Genomic DNA, 13736 nt, shown 5'->3' with positions numbered 1-13736 from the left:
AATCCTCCTCCCGCTTCGATTTCACCACTAGGACTAGCGTCCAGCACCTGCTTCAGTCACCGGTGGAGGGAGAAGAGGGGCGGCGGCGAGAGGGTCCGACAAGTCACGAGGAGGAAGCGGCGGCGGTGGTCGGAGTTTGGAGAAAGGAGAAAAAACAAAACTGTGTGTTGTGCTTTACTTTTTTGACAATCAATACCACATATATTTATAGCAACAAATAGTACATGGTAGGGATACATGAACTGACTCCAACAATTACAAAATAAAGTCTAAAAGATAGTAACAAATCTTCGAGGTCTTCAATTTCTTTCTTCTTCCAGAACACAATCTTGTACTCTTCTGAAGGCAGCCAAAGATAGATAACGAACCAAAAACCTGTAGATACCGATGAAAGTTCTCCCATATTTTTTTGAGCCGCAATGCCAAGACTACGTGCACGAACGCAACCATTAAAGCAGTCATACAACATCGGCAAGAGTACCAACACCAGTATGTCAGGGAATAATAACCGACTAGCTTTGTCATCATCGATGGAGAGCCGAGAGTACGAATCACCATTGTCGAGGACGTAGCAGCCGGGACAAAAACTACGAGGATAATCCTCCTCGCGGCAACAACGACAAAAGATCCAAAATCGATCTGGCGAAGCAAGATCCGAAGGCCCATACCTAAAAAATTGCGATTGTTTAACACCACCATTGACGCCGAGAAGTAGATCTCGTCGCCGAACGAAAGGACGAAGATCACTTATTGCAGACGATGCCATCTCCATTGAGGGGAAACCAACAAGAAGATGGCTACCAAAATCCTAACATAATCTAATGAAAACTATACTTTTATTCGAAACTCCACGCTTAGATCGGGTTCCCCACTCCTCCCGACGCCGGCGAAGCCGACCGGAGGAGGGGGAACCAATCTATGGAGGAGGATGAACTGGAGGCGGCTAGGGTTGAGGCCGGCGGCTGAAGGAGAGGAATATGCGTACGGTCCATGTGTTGTGCTTTACTTATTTAGTAATCTCTGCTATGAAAAAAATCCATAAAGGAGGATATTTTTTGTTAAGAAAATAGCAAATTATGTAAAAAATATCCGTAAGTCTACTGATTTTGTTTCAAATTTCCGTTCAATGTGCCACAAAATTAAATGTGGCAGGGTCACCATGTCAGAAATAGACAGTGTTGAAATTGAAATAAATCTTGAGTACAGTACGTGAAAATTATAGTCTTTCAATTTGTTTGTTAGGTATGCTGTGCGTTCACTTGTGCTGGGTTGAGCATAGAAGTTATATGACTGTCCTTGCTATATTGGTTGTCCTAAAGATCATGATAAAATTAGTCAGGTTCATCAAAGTTATGACTATCCCCTGTACTAGCTCTAATAGGTACCCTAGTAGTATATATACTAAGCTCTTCTCCAAATTTAACCCTGTCCTCAACTTGCCACCGTTTGTTCAGAATTTACTATGAAGTGGATCCATGTATTCCTTCACATATTACATAGAGTATGAGATATTGGAGTACCCCAAAATATAGATTTTGTTGTGGAATTGCGTGCTAGGTTGGTTCAGGGAGATGGACACGGCTGTCTAGCAACAACATTGCAAAAGTATGCTCGGATGCCGCGGACCTCCAATTTATGCTTGCGAATGAGATGGCAAACAACCTGGCTAATGATCATCCTCAGGAGTTGGGATGCAAGGGGAAGTCTTAACGGCGTGCCCACAAAGAGCCGCACTGGGTGCATCAACTTGTGTATCTTTCACTGCCCTCAGCATCTACATGGCCTTCTCGGCTCTCCCCACAGGCTTCGCAGGCTCCGTGGGTATGCAAAATAGAGGCCATTATCAGCCAATGCTAGTGTCGTTTGCTAACAGCCTACCATGTTTAGCATCATGTAGCTTAGTCGGTCAGATGCGGGATATCGTAGACGACTGAAGGAAACAAATGAACCCTAAATCTTCTCTTAGTCTGCCATAGTGTGTCATTTCTTGCATATTTTTTTCCAAAATAGGGATCTCCCCTGCCTCTGCATCAATGATGCATGCGGCATTTTATTGCCAACGACTCAAACAAGTACCATTATTACTTGCAACTGATGCATGTGTCATTTCTTGCTGAACATGGGTAATGGCATTTTTGCATTTTCAACCAGCAAATGGAAAGACATCCTGGTGGTCTGTACAAGTACAAGTTCGACCATCTTAAGATATTTGGGACCAGAATTTAGCATGACAACAAATCTGGCAAACTCAGATATTAGTAATCTCTGCCATGAAAAATATCCACAAATGAGGATAATTTTTCTTAAGAAAATAGTAAAGCATGTAAAAAATATCCATAATTCTCCAAGATTTTGTTTCAAATTTCGGTTCAATGTGCCACAAAAATTAAATGTGGCAGCGTCACCATGTCAGAAATACAATGTTCGAACTGAAATAAACTCTTGAGTGCACCACATGAAAATTATAGTCTTTCGGTTTGTTTCTTCAGTATGCTGCGGGTTCACTTGTGCCGGTTGGTTGAGCATAGAAGTTTTATGACTGTCCTTGCTATACTGATTTTCCTGGAGATCATGATAAAATTAGTTAGGTTCACCAAAGCTATGACTGTCATGTAGCTCCAGTAGGCATGATAAAATCAGTTAGGTTCACCAAAGCTATGACTGTCATGTAGCTCCAGTAGGTACCCTCGTAGTATATATACGAAGCTCTTCTCCACATTTAACTTGTCCCCGACTTGCCACCGTTTGCTGAAAGTTCACTCTGAAGTGGATAACGTATTCCTTCACATATTACATAGAGTATGAGATATTGGAGTACCCCAAAATATAGCTTTTGTTCTGGAATTGGGTGCTAGGTTGGTTCAGGGAGATGGACACAGCTGTTTAGCAACAACATTGCAAAAGTATGCTCGGATCAGACCGAGCTTCCGTTTATGCTTGCGAATGAGATGGTAAGTAGCTTGGCTAATGATCATCCTCAGGACTTGGGATGCAAGGGAAAGTATTAAAGGCGTTCCCGCAAAGAGCCGCACTGGGTGCATCGACTTATGTATCTTTGACTGCCCTCAGCATCTACATGAGCTTCCCGGCTATTCAACATGACGAGTGGCCGGGGTCACTCGTTGGATGTGGTGTATCATTGAAGACGGGGGGAAGGAATACAAAATATCACAAGCTTAGTGACATATATGGTTCGTATATCTGTTGTGTTGGGCACTCAACTGATAAGAGGGCTCATGGAGTTAGATATTGATTGTTATTACCCTATTATAATGTATTTTCACCAATTTGATACCTGTCCGAATTTTGATGTTCAATCCTTTAACTTAAGTTAAGAGCATCTCCACCGGGGCGCCCCATAGCGGCCCCATTAGCTTTTTGGGGGCCAGCGGAAAAAATGAGCTCACATCGGAGCGGGCCGAAAAGCGATGGCTAGTTTTCGGGCCCAATAAAAGTATCGACAACCCCGTTCCGGCCCCCCTTCGCAAAAAGCACGAATCGGTTTTCGCGTGTGGGGCTGCCTTGGCAGTGGCAGGAGGCAACGATTCACATTAAAAACGACGCGTGCCGGAGGGTCGTCGGCGCCAATAGCTCCGCTCGGAAACCACGAGGAAGGCGACTGGCCACGCTGCGTCCACCCACCTCCCCCACGCGCCTTCAATGCGCGTCCGCCTCCGCCCTTAAAACCACACCAACACACTTCTTCCCCGTCTTCCAACCCTAGCCGCCGCCACCACCAATCTCGCAGACATCGCGCGACACACCTACCGGCGCAAACACCAATCTCGCGATGGCGCACAATGCCGAGGCCAGCGGCGGTGGACTCCGGTCGCTGCAGCTCACCTACGACGAGGCCGACGTCATGTACTGGCAGCGCATCCCCGTGCCGCTGCAGTTCAAGTTGCCACACGGGTGGCATCTGTCGAACACCGGCTACGCCGTGCCACCGCCACCACCCCTGGGCCGGAGACACGCGCCCTCGTCGCCGAGTAGCGGTCGCACATGTGGCCGGCCGGCCGAAGCCAGCCGACGAACGTGCAGAACAGCTCGGCGTGGTCGGGGCGCTTCCAAGGCGAGCGCGACATCGCGTTCGGCGAACATCTTCGGCTCCGGCTCGGAGGATGACGGGGATGGTTCAAGGCCGCCGGCCCAAGGAGGAGGATGCCGCGGGCTCGCCACTACCTCCGCCGATGAAGAAGAGGTGGTGGGAGATGGAGGCAGAGGCTCGCCACTACTTCCCAGGCCAGCACGTCATCATCGGCCGCTCCGTCGACAAGGACTACCAGCAGATCACGCTCGACCCGCGCCAGGCGGTGGTGTGGTCCGCTAGGGACCACGACGAGAATTTCGCCGAACTCGCCGGTCCATCTGAGCCGCCGGCGCCAAAGGAGGAGGACGACTGGTCCTTCGACTTCTCCGACAACAACGGCGGTGGCGACGCCGCGGATAACCTCGACTTCAGCACCTTCGACGCACGCCGCTAGCTTTTTTTAGTTTGTAGTTTAAATTCGAGTCACTTTTGTATAAAACTAGTCTAAATTCGTATGAATTTCATTTTTTAAAATATTTTTACATATGAATTTTTTTGGGGGCTGCCGTATGGGGGCCACCGGTGTGGGAACACCATCCCTAAATGGAGGATGCATTGCCAACACCCCCTTACGGCAGTGCCGGTACCACTGCCGACACCTATTTGGGGGCACATGCTCTAAAACAGTTAGATTCCAGAGATACAAAGTTAACAAGATAGGTTCTGCTAGGTTCAGACCTTCAGTCCTATCTGTAACATGACGTCAAATGTGTGAGTTCGATATCCTCTGTTTTCTCCAAAAGAAAAAAACGGAAATATCCTCTTAAGCATGAGGATGGAAACCAGACATCTAAGGTATTATTTTGACGTGATTAACTACTTCACATGTCCAATTAAGTCGTTTCTAAGGTATATTTTTTAATGTACACAAGCGTGAGGGGTAAGAGCATACTCTTGCGTGATATATATCACTGATCAAAGCGTGCCAACGTCTGATAAAACCACCTCTACTAAGGATTTTTGTTTTGTTTTTGACACGGCTGCCATAGCCATCATGTACTAGCTAGTGCGGGAAGATGCTCTCGGGTCGTTGCTCACTTTCATGATCATTTGCTGAACATGAGAAAATGAGAGGGTCACTTGAAGAGTTGAAGTGCATGATCAATGAGGTGGTATGGTACAAGACTGTTAATTTCTCTCTTCAACTTAATAATAGCATGCTCGTCTTGATTTTGGAATTTCTCCTATCCAACTAATGTGCTCGTCTAGTTGTCTGGCAATCGGTTGAGAATGGATGTTACATGCATGTCAAAGCTTTGTCGGTTCACCAAAGCCTTATGATATTTATCCTAGTACTACAAACACTAAGCACATCTTAACAATTGCCCATTCTCCATTTATCCCACTGGTAAAAAGTGGATATACTCCACACCAAATTTTATATACTATGAAATCTTTAAATACACCAAAAGGTCGAAGGTGTGAGGTTTTGGTAGCCTCCTGCGGCTGCATGAACGTGTCCTCATTGCACCGTGCCTTTTTTTTGTGTGGCTCTGGTAGCCCACCACATACTCCATGTGGTCATCCCACTATGCCTTGACTCCTGGAAAGCCTGACCTAGGCATTGTCGATTTGCCATCCACTTTGTTAGTTGCGAGGTGATTTAGGGCGTGTTTGGTAGGCTAGGCAATTTTTTCGCCCCCGGGGTAGACCATAGGGGGCATAGCCCATTCGAAACAAGCTTCGAGCCATGTTTTCCACTTCGTTTGGTAACTTGTGAAGGCCTTTTCTGCACCCGGTGGACAACTATCTCCTTTTATTTGGTAGGTTGTACATAGTCGATATTGGCTCGGCTGATGCAAAGCACTCATGTTTGGTTGCACACATGAGGCTTCTATAGTAACCTCTTGCATTGGAGTGGTGAGGTTACCCGGCAACCATGACTGAATGCTAACAATTACCATATTTAGTTCGTCAAAAGTGGGTGGGGCAACACCATCTTCACTAATAGTTACCCTAATGGATGATGCACGGCGAGTAAAACAACTATAGCTCGTGATACATCACAAGTTTATCATCTGGGCATCTTGGTTTTCTTTTTGAATGTCGTACTAAACTTGGGTACTTCGGGAAAACATGGTGTTGTATCTAACTGTTATCCAAGTTAGGGTTAGGGTTTTCCATATGAATTGTTTTCATGGTTGACTTTGTCGTGTTGCCAATACAAGTACACTATAGTGAATAATTAAGACAAGTAAACTAATCATCAAATTAGAAAAATGGCATAACTTAAAGTACGAAGGTACAAGTCTGTACTCTAAATATAAACGTACTTAAATAAAAAAAGTTACAAAAGTAGTACAGAGTACAAATATATTCCAAGTACAGGTATATCAAAACCGAAGTACAAAGTGCAAGTAGGCTAAAACGTGAGTACAAATTACAAAGTGTACTCCTAAGTACAAATACACTAACTTAGAAGTACAAAATACACTAACTGAAAGAACAAGTACATCATCCAAAAAACCGAAGTCCAAAGCAAACTGAAAATCCAAAATACAAAACATAGAAAGAGAAGTTTGCTAATGCTGCAACTCGAGTACAAGTGTAGTAGTTCTTTTAGTATAAAATTGTTTCTCGAAACCTATCAACATAAAATCTGGTTTTAAAATCTCGGCACTCCGGAGCTTAAAAGTGAAACAATTGGTAATTTCAAAAAATGGATCTCAAGATACTCTGTGCTGAAAATTTGGATTCAAAATAAAATGTAAAGATTGTATCTCCCACCCTCCCATATCCCTCTCTCGTTTCCATCCCCACAAAATACACTAAAACCAAAGTATGCATCAGTGACAACCCGAGTAGTTACATACAAACATAAGTACATCTATAGTAGTTTTAAAGTGCAAACAAAATATCTTGAAACCTATGAGATATAGTTTTGAAGATCTCGACGCGAGGTGATCAAATGTAAAACTCTTCGTAATTTGGATAAACTGTTCTCAAGATATTTGATTTCAAAATTTCAGTTTTCAAAAAAAGGAGAAAACTTGATCTCCCAAACTTCTTGTACTCCTGCTCCTCTCATCTTCATCTCCACTTTTATTATCATTGCGGCACTTGGTGCACATGCAAGAATAACCGAATCCTCGGGTGCCTTCCAACATTTCTCATACCATGGAGGAGTGTCTATTGCAAAATTAAGTTGCTTAGTGATAAATCAGGGCAAAACATGTGAAGAGAATTATTAATGAAAGTTAATTAATTGGGGCTGGGCACCCCGTTGCCAGCTCTTTTTGCAAAATTATTGGATAAGCGGATGTATATATGCCACTAGTCCATTGGTGAAAGTCTGCCCAACAAGATTGAAAGATAAAACACCACATACTTCCTCATGAGCTATAAAACATTGACACAAATAAGGAGTAATAAAATTTTGAATTGTTTAAAGGTAGCACATGAAGTATTTACTTGAAATGGCAGAAAAATACCACATAGTAGGTAGTTGTGGTGGACACAAATGGCATAGGTTTTGGCTCAAGGTTTTGGATGCACGAGAAGCATTCCCTCTCAGTAAAAGGCTTTGGCTAGCAAGGTTGTTTGAAGCAAACACAAGTACGAATCGGTACAACAAAACTTACATAAGAACATATTGCAAGCATTATAAGACTCTACACTGTCTTCCTTGTTGTTCAAACACTTTAACCAGAAAATATCTAGACCTTAGAGAGACCAATCATGCAAACCAAATTTCAACAAGCTCTACGGTAGTTCTCCACTAATAGATTTAAACTACATGATGCAAGAGCTTAAACATGATCTACTTGAGAGCTCAAAACAATTGCCAAGTATCAAATTATTCAAGACAATATACCAATTACCACATGAAGCATTTTCTGTTTCCAAGAAAATAACAATAAGTGCTGCGGCTTTCAGCTTTCGCCATGAACATGAAAAATAAAACTAAGAACACAAGTGTTCAAATGAAAAAGCGGAGCGTGTCTCTCTCCCACACAAGGATTGCTAGGATCCGAATTTATTCAGAGAATGAAAATAAAAAAACGAAAATAAAAGCACACAAACGCTCCAAGTAAAGCACATAAGATGTGACGGAATTAAAATATAGTTTCACTAGAGGTGACCTGATAAGTTATTGATGAAGAAGGGGATGCCTTGGGCATCCCCAAGGTTAGACGCTTGAGTCTTCTTGAAATATGCAGGGATGAACCACGGGGGCATCCCCAAGCTTAGACTTTTCACTCTTCTTGATCATATTATAACATCCTCCTCTCTTGATCCTTGAAAACTTCCTTCACACCAAACTCAAAGCAATCTCATTAGAGGGTTAGTGCATAATCAAAAATTCACATGTTCAGCGAGGACACAATCATTCCCAACACTTCTGGATATTACCCAAGGCTACTGAAAGTTAATGGAGCAAAGAAATCCACTCAACACAGTAAAATAGGCAATGCGAAATAAAAGACAGAATCTGTCAAAACAGAACAGTCCGTAAAGACGAATTTTTTCGAGGCACTTAACATGCTCAGATCGAAAAGCTCCAGTTGAATGAAAGTTGCGTACATATCTGCGGATCACGCATGATTTTTTTCAAGATTTTACGAGTTTCCTACAGAGAGATCAACTCAAATTCGTGACAGCTAAAAATCTATTTCTGCGCAGAAATCCAAATCTAGTATCAACTTTCTATCAAAGACTTCACTTGGCACAAAAACGAAATAAACATGATAAGGAGAGGTTTCTACCGTAGTAACAACTTCCAAGACACAACAAAACAGTAGCAAAATAAAAAAACATGGGTTATCTCCCAAGAAGTGCTTTCTTTATAGCCATTAGATGGGCTCAGTAATTTTAATGATGCTCTCGCAAGAAATAAGAGTTGACGCAAAAGAGAGCATCGCAAGCAAATAAGAAACACTTTTAAGTCTAACCCACTTCCTATGAAAAGGAATCTTGTAAATAAACAAGTCATGTAAGCATAATGCAATAAGCATAGGAAAACAAGACAAGCGCAACTTCAAGATTTTAAGCAAAAAGAGAGGTGTTTTAGTAACATAAATCCCTACAACCATATTGTCCTCTCTCTTAAAGATTTTCAGTAGCATCATGAACAAACTCAACAATATAACTATCACATGAAACATTCTTATCATGAGCTACATGTATAAAATTATTACTCTCCACATAAGCATAGTTATTACTATTAATTGTAGTGGGAGCAAATTCAATAAGATAGCTATCATTATTATTCTCATCACCATAATCATCATATATACGAGGCATATTGTAATCATAATTAATTTTCTCCTCAATAGTAGGTGTACTGAAAATATAATAGTCATCATTGTAATCATCATATATAGGAGGTGAAGTATCATCAAAGTAAATTTTCTCCTCCATGCTTGGGGGACTAAAAATATCATGCTCCTCAAAACCAGCTTCCCCAAGCTTAGAATTTTCCATAGCATTAGCAACAATGGTGTTCAAAGCATTCATATTAATAACATTGCCATTAGCATGCATATAAAGTTCCATAGGTTTTTTAATTTTCTCTTCAAACACCTCATGTCCTAACTCAAGATAAATACTATAAAGATCTCTAATATTTTTGTTGTTTTCCATTAAGCCTAACTTGTGAAAATAAAAACAAGAGACAAAAAGATAAAATTGCAGAATCTAAAGGAGATACCTTCGAGCACTCACACACCGGCAATAGTGCTAGGAAATAGCTTAGTAGTCGGAGGATGTGAATACCTTTTACCTTACCTCCCCGACAACGGCGCCAGAAAATAGCTTGATGTCTACGCACGCTTCTATTCCTCGTAGACGGTGTTGGGCCTCCAAGAGCGAGAGGTTTGTAGAACAGCAGCAAGTTTTCCTTAAGTGGATCACCCAAGGTTTATCGAACTCAGGGAGGTAGAGGTCAGAGATATACCTCTCAAGCAACCCTGCAATTAAGATACAAGAAGTCTCTTGTGTCCCCAACACACCTAATACACTTGTCAGATGTATATGTGCACTAGTTCGGCGAAGAGATAGTGAAATACAAGTAATATGGATGATTACAAGTAGTAATTGCAATCTGAAATAAAAATGGCAGCAAGCGAACATGTAGCAGAACTTGTTGGAAACGGTGTTTCAATACTTAGAAACAAGGTCTAGGGATCATACTTTCACTAGTGGACACTCTCAACAATGATCACATAATTGAATAAATAAATAACTTCTCTTCACTTGTGCTACTCTGAATTACTCTCCTATTGGAATCACTAATCATCACGTAGCGGCAAAAGCTCCACTCAAAGCTCATCAAGTACTTGACAAACACCACTCATAGGGATATCCTCATCAAATCATAATCCAAGATAATACCATTGCAATTTAGACCGAGTACTAACATAGCATACACACTGTCAACAATAGCTATGAAAGGGGGAATAGATCACATCAATACTATCATAGTAATAGTTAACTTCATAATCCACAAGAGATTACAATCATAGCCTACGCCAAGTACTACATGATGCACACACTGTCCTCTTTACATCATGGAGGAGGAATAAACTACTTTAATAACATCACTAGAGTAGCACATAGATTAATAGTGATACAAAGATCATGATCACATAAAGATCACACCATGGGAGAGAGAGATGAACCACATAGCTACCGGTAGAGCCCTTAGCCTCGGGGAAGAACTACTCCCTCCTCATCATGGGAGACAGCAACGTCGATGAAGATGGCGGTGGTGTCGATGGAGATGACTCCGGGGGCAATTCCCCGTCCCGACGGCGTGCCGGAACAGAGACTTCTGTCCCCCGAAACTTGTCTTCGCGATGGCGGCGGCTACGGAACTCTTCGTGGAATATGACTCATTATTTTAGGGTTTTCGCGACGAAAGGAATATATAGGCGAAAGGGCGGCGTGAGGGGGTGCCCGAGGGGCCCACCCCATATGGCGGCGCGCCCCCCTCTCGGCCGCGCCCCCCTATAGTCTGGAGGCCGTGGGCCTCCCCCTGGCTTGCCCTTCTGGCTCCGTGTGTCCCTCGGAAAAATAGGAGGTTTGGCTTTTGTTTCGTCCAATTCCGAGAATATTTCCCGTGTAGGATTTCTGAAACCAAAGACAGCAGAAAACAGGAACTGGCGCTTCGGCATCTTGTTAATAGGTTAGTACCGAAAAATGCATCAAAATGATATAAAGTATGGATAAAACATGTTGGTATTGTCATAAAACTAGCATGTAACATAAGAAATTATAGATACGTTGGAGACGTATCACCTGGTCCACCATGTTTTTAGAAAACTATGTGTTACCTATTGCCATTATTCCCTAAAAAAACCTATTGCCATGAAAATCGTGAGGATACATTTCGTCTGTGGCACTAAATGTTTTTGTTTTGGTCTAGTTGAGCATTTGAGGCGCCCGCGGATGGGCTAGAGGCTAAGGGGGTGTTTTTTGGGTTTTTTTTTCCAGCTTTTCAAAAGCAAAAGCCTGCAAATCCAAACAAACATGTGGCTTCCAAAGGTGTTTGGTCTAGTTGAGGATTTGAGGCGCCCGCGGATGGGCTAGAGGCTAAGGGGGTGTTTGTTTAGGCATTTTCAGCTTTCCAAAAGCAAAAGCGAACAAATCCAAACAAACAGGTGGCTTTCAAAGCTGGCTTTGCCAAAGCTAAAGCACCTAAGGGCATGAGCAATGGTGGCAGCTACATGCTACTTTCCCACGTAAGCACGAAGCAAAAAAGAAAATGAAGCAGTGGTTGTGAAGAAAAATAGTCCAATGCATGCTACTGCCTCACTGGGCCTCACTATCACTTTGTACACAAATACTTTTTCTTCCCATAGAGTAGCGTCGGTCCACCACTTTTCCTTCTTTTCTCTTCTCTCTCTTCCCTTTCCTCCTTTCTTCTAGCTTTATCTGTTGAGGATGTAGCCTCCCCTGCAAGAGACTAGTTCGTCTGCCAGGCAGCTACTTGCAGGTTCAGCCTGACATCCGAGCCTAGTTGGCATTTGGGGCAGTGAGTTGAGGCTAGGCGTTGGCCATGCCCTAATATGCAAAGATGTGGAAGCACGTTTTGAGGTGTTTTCGGCAGCTTTCCCATTAACAAACGAACCGTTATTTGCACTCGCCCATTTCATTTGAACTATTTACAGAAGATTACCACCCATTGACCGAATCATTTTTCCCGTGCATACGAGGGATATGCACACAAGGATTTGGCCCGTACGCACCACCGACCCCCAATTAGGCCGCCGCCACCACACCACCGGCGACCCTCCTTCTCCGACGTTCCCCTCCGTGCCCTGCCGTCTCCCTCCGTTTCCGGCCAATCTCTTGTCATTGCCTGACTCAGCCCTCCCAGATCGAGCGCGCCAAGCACAAAACCTGAGCAAACCAAGCAGCAGCCGACGGTTTGCGCGAGCGACAGGCAGGCAGTGGAGCAACATACAGGCGGCCGACGCGAGCGACGGGCAAGCGGCCAGCGCATGCGCAGGAGCCAGCAACAAGCAGTGGGGAGAAGTTAATCCATGGCTAGATGCGTTTTTTCTTTTAATATGGCGTCATGTTTGATGTTCGTCTCCAACAATAATGGGTAGGCGCGGCTGATTTGATTGATATGTGTAGAAACAAGAAATGGTGTAAACCTGATTTTCCATGAACTGATTCGTGGCTGAAGATCAAGTGAAAAGTGGTATATGTTTCATATAGTAACCAAAACTAATACAATGTTTTCGGAATTATGGGTATTTTAGACAATTCATCCGTTCACAACCAAATAGCCAGTCAAGTTGCCAAACAGGGAAACTCGAAACAACAGCTTTCCTGTGCAGCAGCTTTTTCTGCACAACAGCTTTCCCTGCATAGTCACCCAACCACAACCCAAATAAACATGCCCTAAGTGTCCTCTCTGCTTGGGGCAGGCTGTACCTAGCGGGCATCCTAGTTTCTACCCCCCCCCCCCAAATTTCACCCAATTTGCATATATGAATGAAAATAACAACAAATAAATTAAATATAATAGCTAATAAATTACCACTAATTAGGCTCACACAGAGTTCATACATCATAGTACCACTACCATACCATAGTACCACTACCATAGTACAGAACCCAAGTTTCAAATGACACAGACTTCTACACCTATTCTTTTGGTGTCAGTTGCCTAGATCTATACGGTCAATCATCTAGATAGGTTTTGCCTTGTACCTGACATGGATCGTTGCCAATATCTTTAGTAATTGGCTGAATGAGAGTGTTGCCAATATGATCATAGGTTTAAACTACTTATTAGGGTGGGAGCGCTTGCCGTTATTCGGTCGCTTTGGCGATGTAGAAATGATAAGGTTTTTAACAATAAAATATTTCTCTTATGCAGGTTATCTACCAGTGTAGTTCTTTGCTCTGTTCATGGTCATCTATTTAGCGTATGGAGTATTACGACCTTTACGGAGGTGTCTACACGGTTGGAGGACACGGCGAATGAATTTATTATCCAACATGGATGGTAGCATAGTTTGCGGCATGATCCACCACCTGGTGAAGAGACGCCGCCATGGGCCATGGCTTGGGTGAGGTCCTCCTGCTTGATCAGGAGCACCGCCTAGGTGCCTATGGTGTTGGCCTTGATCTAAAGATCTAGAATGAGTTTGGCATCTTTCTCTCGGGGGCGTCTTCGGATTCATCATTT

This window comes from Lolium rigidum, chromosome 7 (genome assembly GCF_022539505.1).
Source record: "Lolium rigidum isolate FL_2022 chromosome 7, APGP_CSIRO_Lrig_0.1, whole genome shotgun sequence".
Classification (NCBI taxonomy): Eukaryota; Viridiplantae; Streptophyta; class Magnoliopsida; order Poales; family Poaceae; genus Lolium; species Lolium rigidum.
The sequence above is the reverse complement of the archived record's forward strand: the minus strand, read 5'-3'. Positions refer to the sequence as shown.